Source organism: Dipodomys spectabilis, unplaced genomic scaffold, assembly GCF_019054845.1.
Source record: "Dipodomys spectabilis isolate Male_0828 unplaced genomic scaffold, ASM1905484v1 ptg000612l, whole genome shotgun sequence".
NCBI classification, from domain to species: Eukaryota; Metazoa; Chordata; class Mammalia; order Rodentia; family Heteromyidae; genus Dipodomys; species Dipodomys spectabilis.
Window position 1 is genome coordinate 2,185,664 of NW_024871289.1, and position 6,206 is coordinate 2,191,869.

Below are 6,206 nucleotides of genomic sequence, written 5' to 3' on the forward strand. Positions count from 1 at the left end.
ATAGTGACATACATGTTTGGACAGCATCTTGTGTTCAGTGCAATTATTCTCCTTATTTTGTCTCTAATTCATGGAGGTATTGTGTATTATAATAAATATGGTGACAGGTATAACTGTGCTGACATGGATGACAACCTGTTCTGATAGTTTCAGGGTTGTCTATCGTATTCTCCATCGTATTTGAGACGCAGGACTTTCAAAGGAGAGGATAAAAGGCACAACGACTGGCTTCTGACATCAGGATGAATCTTTTGTCAGTGCTGGGATTTTAGCTCAGGTCTGGGTAACTCTGTTGCACTGTGGGAGAAGGGGAAGCTCACCATCTTTGAAGAGTAGAATGTCAGGTCTGGTGCAAGGCCTGATTTGAATCCCCAGCACTGGACAAAATAGCAAGCCCACCTTTTTAAAACATAGGATTTCTCTTTAACTGCAGGTGTGGTATGCATCTTGCATTCAGTGTAGTTATTCTTTTTATTTTGTGTCTTTTTCAAGGATGTATTGTGTATTTTATTGCGTATGGGGTGACAGATATAACTGTGCTGACATGGATGACTACCTATTCCCATGGCTAAGAGTTGCCTATATAGCATTCTCCATCCTCAATGAGACCCAGGACATTCACAGCACAGGAAAACCTGTGCCACCGTAGGCTTCTCACATCAGAATGAATCTTTTGGTAGTGCAGGAATTTGAACTCAAAGCCTAGCAGGCCCAATTGGTGAATGTGTCATGGTGAGCACACCTGGCTTTGAGCCACTAAGGAACTAGGCCATTCCTGGGACCTGAGATGGAGCCCTGGTGGGGACCAATATAGCCATAAATTCATAATTAAATAGAGGATCTATATTTCCAAACATGGGTGGGCGGCATCTTGCGTTTGGTGTAGTCATTCTCTTTGTTTTGTGTCTTATTCATTGAAGTATTGTGTATTTCCTTGAGTATAGGATGACAAATATAACTGTGGTGAACTGGATGACAACCTATTCCCATGAGTATAGAGTTGCATATACATTCTCCTTCCTAGCTGAGCCCCAGAACTTGCACAGTACAGGAAAACAGGTGCAACGACTGGATTCTCACATCAGGTGAATTTTTGGCGGTGCTGGGATTCGAACTTTGGGCCTAGGACGCCCAACTGCCCAATGGGTCCATGTGATCACACCAGACTGTGAGCCACTAAGGAGCTGGGCCATTCCCAGGAACTGAGATCAAGCCCCAGGGAGGCCAAAATAGTCCTCAATGATCATTGAAACATGGGATGCATATTCACATCCGTGTGTGGACTGCATTGAGTGTAGTTATTCTCTTTATTTTGTATGTTATTCATGGGTGTATTGTGTATTTTCCTGAGTATATGATGACAGGAATAACTGGGCTGACATGGATAACAACTTATTCCTATGGCCACAGGGTGGCCCATGCATTCTCCGACCTAGCTGAGATCCAGGACTTGCACAGGACAGAAAACAGGTGCAACGATTGACTTCTGACATCAAGATGAATTTTTTGGCAAGGTGGGGAATCTGAACTCTGGACCTAGCAGGAGCAAGTGGTGAATGGGGTCATATGAGCACACCAGCCTTTGAGCCACGAAGGAGCTAGGCCGTTCCAAGGACCTGCGATTGAGCCTCCACCCCCGAGGGGACAGCGGGGAGCATAACAGTCATCCATTCATAAGGTGAAGGTAATATGGAAATAAGTACACATTAATATAGAGTAGGAGAGATGGTAACCTGTGGTGGAATCCAATCTGTGTGACTACCGATTCTTGGATCTTTCCTGATGCCTCCATTTCATACTGTGATGATTATTGTCATGCTTCATCAACTGTTCTTTACAAACAATTGATACCCCATGAGTAGTGCCTATCATTTCCTACTTGCATCATGCACAAACTACTCATTCAAGGATGAGATCAATCACATTCCATAACTCATCCCAGGTCCAGAAATGAGTATCTCAGGATCTGCTGCCATTTCTTCTGTATAGAGGGGCTGAATTCAAGCCTCAGGCCTGGAAAAGATACTCCTTATATATATATATATATATATATTTTTTTTTTTGGTCCACTCGTGGGCCTGAACTCTGGGCCTGGGCGCTGTCCCTCAGCTCTTCACCTCAAGGCTAGCACTGTACCACTTGAGCCACGGCGCCACTGCCGGCTTTTTTTTTCTGCTTATGTGGTGCTGAGGAATCGAGTCCAGGGCCTCATGCATGCAAGGCAAGTGCTTTACCATTGAGCCACCTTCCGAGCCCTCCTTATATATATTTTAAAGATAGGATTTATACTTCCATACAGATGTTCAGTCTATATTGTATTTGGTGTGGTTATTTATTTTATTTCTTGTTTCATTCATTTATTTAGAATTTATTTTATTGACTCTGATGACACCTATACCATTTATTACATTGTTTACATCCTGTCACATAACATCCCAGATATAAGATGTGTTCTTCATCATGCCTGGCAGTGCCAGGATCTGAATTTAGTGCCTAGCAGGCCCAATTCATGATTGGGTGAGTTTGAGCATGGCATCCTCTAGCCAGTGAAGATGTCAGGTGGTCCCCAGACTCTGAGATCAACCCCCAGGTTTGGCCAAAACAGTGATACATGGATAGGCAGACAGAGGTATACATATATATATATATATATATATATATATATATATGTAAAGAGTTCCATAGTCATATACGATAGAATGACACCTACTATGTTCCTACCAACTCTTAGGTATTTATTATACCCCAATTGAAGAAATATTATTCTTTTCATGCTTAATGAACTATTAATTATGCTCAATCAGCATTCTAGGATTATTGCATCCAATTTTAGCATAGACGGATGTATAAAATACTCTTTCAATCAGTATTCCTATGCTTAGGAATGAGTCTCTTGTATTCTCCTGGGATTGATGTCAGGAATGCGATTTGAACCCAGGGCCTATGTTTACAGGTTGGACTATGGCTTCACTGATAGCCCACCAGCCACCAGCAATGGCAGCTCAAGTCCATATTGCAGCTTTGTCATTCAGACACAGGATGGTCACTGTCCAAAGAAAAAAATCGTAAAACCCCAGCTCTCTGCAGGTCACCACTTTTTGTGCTTTCCAATGATTTTTTCTTCCTGAAAGCCTTCTTGGCCCAGGATCCGAGGATGGGCTATGGGACCAGAGGCTGCACACCAGCAAAGGGAGATCCAAGCTGAAGTAGAATTTCCATGAACCTGTGTTCAAACCCCATGCTTGGTCAAAAAAAAAACCAATATATATAGAAAATAATTACTTAACTAAATTAGAAAAATAAAGCTCTCTGGTTTGGAATTTCTGCCAGTTTTCTTTTCTAGCCTGGGATTTGAACTCAGGGTCTTGGTAAATCTGTAGCAATGTGAGCGAAGAGTTGCCATTACTTGAGTTCAAACCCCGTGCCAACCAAAAATGAAAAACTAAGTCACTGACCTCGGCAGCGGGAGGTAGTTGTGGAGATGGGAGGGAAGGGATAGTGGGGAAAAACACAGGAGTAGTAAACAATGCTCAATAAGAAATGTACTCATTACCTTGCTCCTGGAACTGTAACCCCTCTGTAGAACATTTTTACAATAAAAAATATACAAAAAAAAGAGAAACAATGTAGTTCTCAGAGAAGCACTTTGGAGGTAAGGGAAGGACGTTTGAATAGCTATACAAAACTCTAAACTGCCTTTTTTAATGTCCAGTATGGAACTGAATAAACATAACTGCTTCCATCCAAAAAATTAAGTTACTCTCTTGGAACTGGGGCCAGTATTTCTGCCATTGCTAGTTTTTGAACTTACTGTCCAGGTAACTCTTTTGTACCATGGGTGAATGCGAAGGTCATTGTCCTTGAGGAAAAGAAATTCAGGATAGTGTTCCCAGGGCCTGAATGAAGGACCTGCAATGGAAGAAATATTTCTATACATGTGTAATATATGATATATACATATAAATGCATGTTAATTTCATATTATGAATTTTATTATTGATTTTGTATTGTATTTTTCTTTGATTCATTTATTCATTATGGTATTTAGTATTATTATACAAATAATATTATATTTTGCACATCTATTATAAAATTATACAGAATAATTTAGGGCATTGACCCATTTAAATTAACATTTTATTAAGTGTTGAAACATGATACATAATTGAATGGAAGCATTTGTCCCAGTCTTCACATATTTAGAGTCCCTCCTAAGTATGAGCTTTGAGTTCAAGCCCAAGTCCGGCAAAAAAAAAATTGAGCCTGGTGAGATATATTATTCTGGAACTCAGAGGAGGGCCGAGGTTATAGTAAGAGGTAGGATAGAGAGCAGGTGCTGGAGGCTCACCCCTGTAATCTACTCAGGAGGATGAGATCTGAAGATTCCAACTGCAAGCAGGAAAGTCAATATGAGACACTTTTCTCCAGTTAAACACCCCATAAGCCAGAAGTAGAGCTGTGGTTCAAGTAGAAGAGTGCTAGCATGGAGCACAAAACCTCAGGGATAGGATAGCATCCAGGCCCTGAATTCAAACCCCAGGACTGGCACACACACACACACACACACACACACACACACACACAAACACAAACACACACAAACACACACACACACACACACACACACACACACACACCAATATAGAACATTTGCCAGTCAGCCTGCACAAGTTCCATCTCTAGCAACTCAATATTAAAAAAAAAGATGGAGAAGGAAAGGAAAGATTTGCTCCAGAAAGAGATATAGCCAGTGCCAAAATTCCACAGTAGTTCTAATATGTGGTTACAAGACAGAGAGCCTCAGGCAGAAGGTATAGCATGGGCAAAGGTCCTGAGATGTGCTGTAGATCAGGTGGTGTGAGTGGTATGAAGGTTTTATGGCTTCAGAAAAGTCTGGCAGAAAATTCAAGTCTGGGTCAACGTTGACTTGAGTCATAGGGCAGAGGGTGGGGTCCTAGAATGGTGCCCAGGGGGAAGCTTAGCTTGGCTTTTCGCCAGGGACCCAAAGCCATTTCCTGTGGTTGGAAACCTGTTTTCCCAGCTCCTGACCCTCAGGCCACCTTTGCATGGAGGAGTCAGGGCAAACGCAGGGAAGAACTCTTGCTTTAGAAAAGCTTCTAGCCCAATGCCACCAGTGGCTCAACCCCTGTAAATCCTATCTACTCAGGAGACTGAGATAGAGATCGAGGGTCATGCCAGCTCTGGAGAGGAAAGTTAATGAGAGTCTTCTTGCCGATTAACTACCAAAATCCAGAAATGGAGCTGTGGCACAAATGGTAAAGTGGTCACCTTGAAGGAAAAAAGAGACCAGAGCCAAGACCCTGAGTTCAAACCCCAATACTAGCACAGGAAAATTAAAGAAAAGCTTTCAGGAGCTCCTAGTCCACTGTGGTGTAAGGCCAGATCACCAGGCACAGGTGGCTCAGCCTGTCCTCCTAGCTCCTCAGGAGGATCATGTGAGGATCACGTGAGGATCACGTTTCAAAGCCAGCCCAGGCAGGAAAGTCTGGGAGACTCAGATCTCCAAGGAACCTACAGAAAACCGGTAGTTGCTCTGTGGCTCAAGTGGTAAGATGAAGAGCTGGGGGACAGCACCCAGGCCCAAAGTTCAAGCCCCATGACCAACACCTGGCTTGCTTAGACCTTACTCTGTAGCTCTAGGCAGAGTTCTTTCCAGTGGGTCCCTGAGGGTCTCCTAATGTCTAGGTGTCCTACAAGTCTTGATAGCAGCCTGTTTGGAGGCCATTGCCTACAGAGCAGGACACAGTAGCAGAGAAGTATCCAGCCGTGGGGCATGAAGATCATCAGAATGGCATCTGTCATGGGTGCAGTGTGGATCAGAGCAGTAAATCACTATCTCAGACCACAGTTCTGGGCCAGGAGGGGCAGGAGCTGTAAGATGTCACACCAGATAATGAGACACTGGGATAGCCAGTACCTCAATGTTCTGGGGCATTAGTTTTGCCCTGGATTAGCTGAGCCCATCACATGAGTATCACAAGAGTGCAAATTTGTCAGTCAGACCTTGGGCAGGTGTTGAGTTGGGCTCATGAAAGTTTTGTAGGCTCAGGAGTCCACAGCCAACTGGCTGCTGCTTGTAGCAGTCACTATCCCAGGAGTCCGAGGGCTCAGTGCCCTGCTTTCCTCATCAGTGCTTGGGGAAGGGGGACAGATGAAGGTCTGGAATCATGGGCCGACTACCAAAG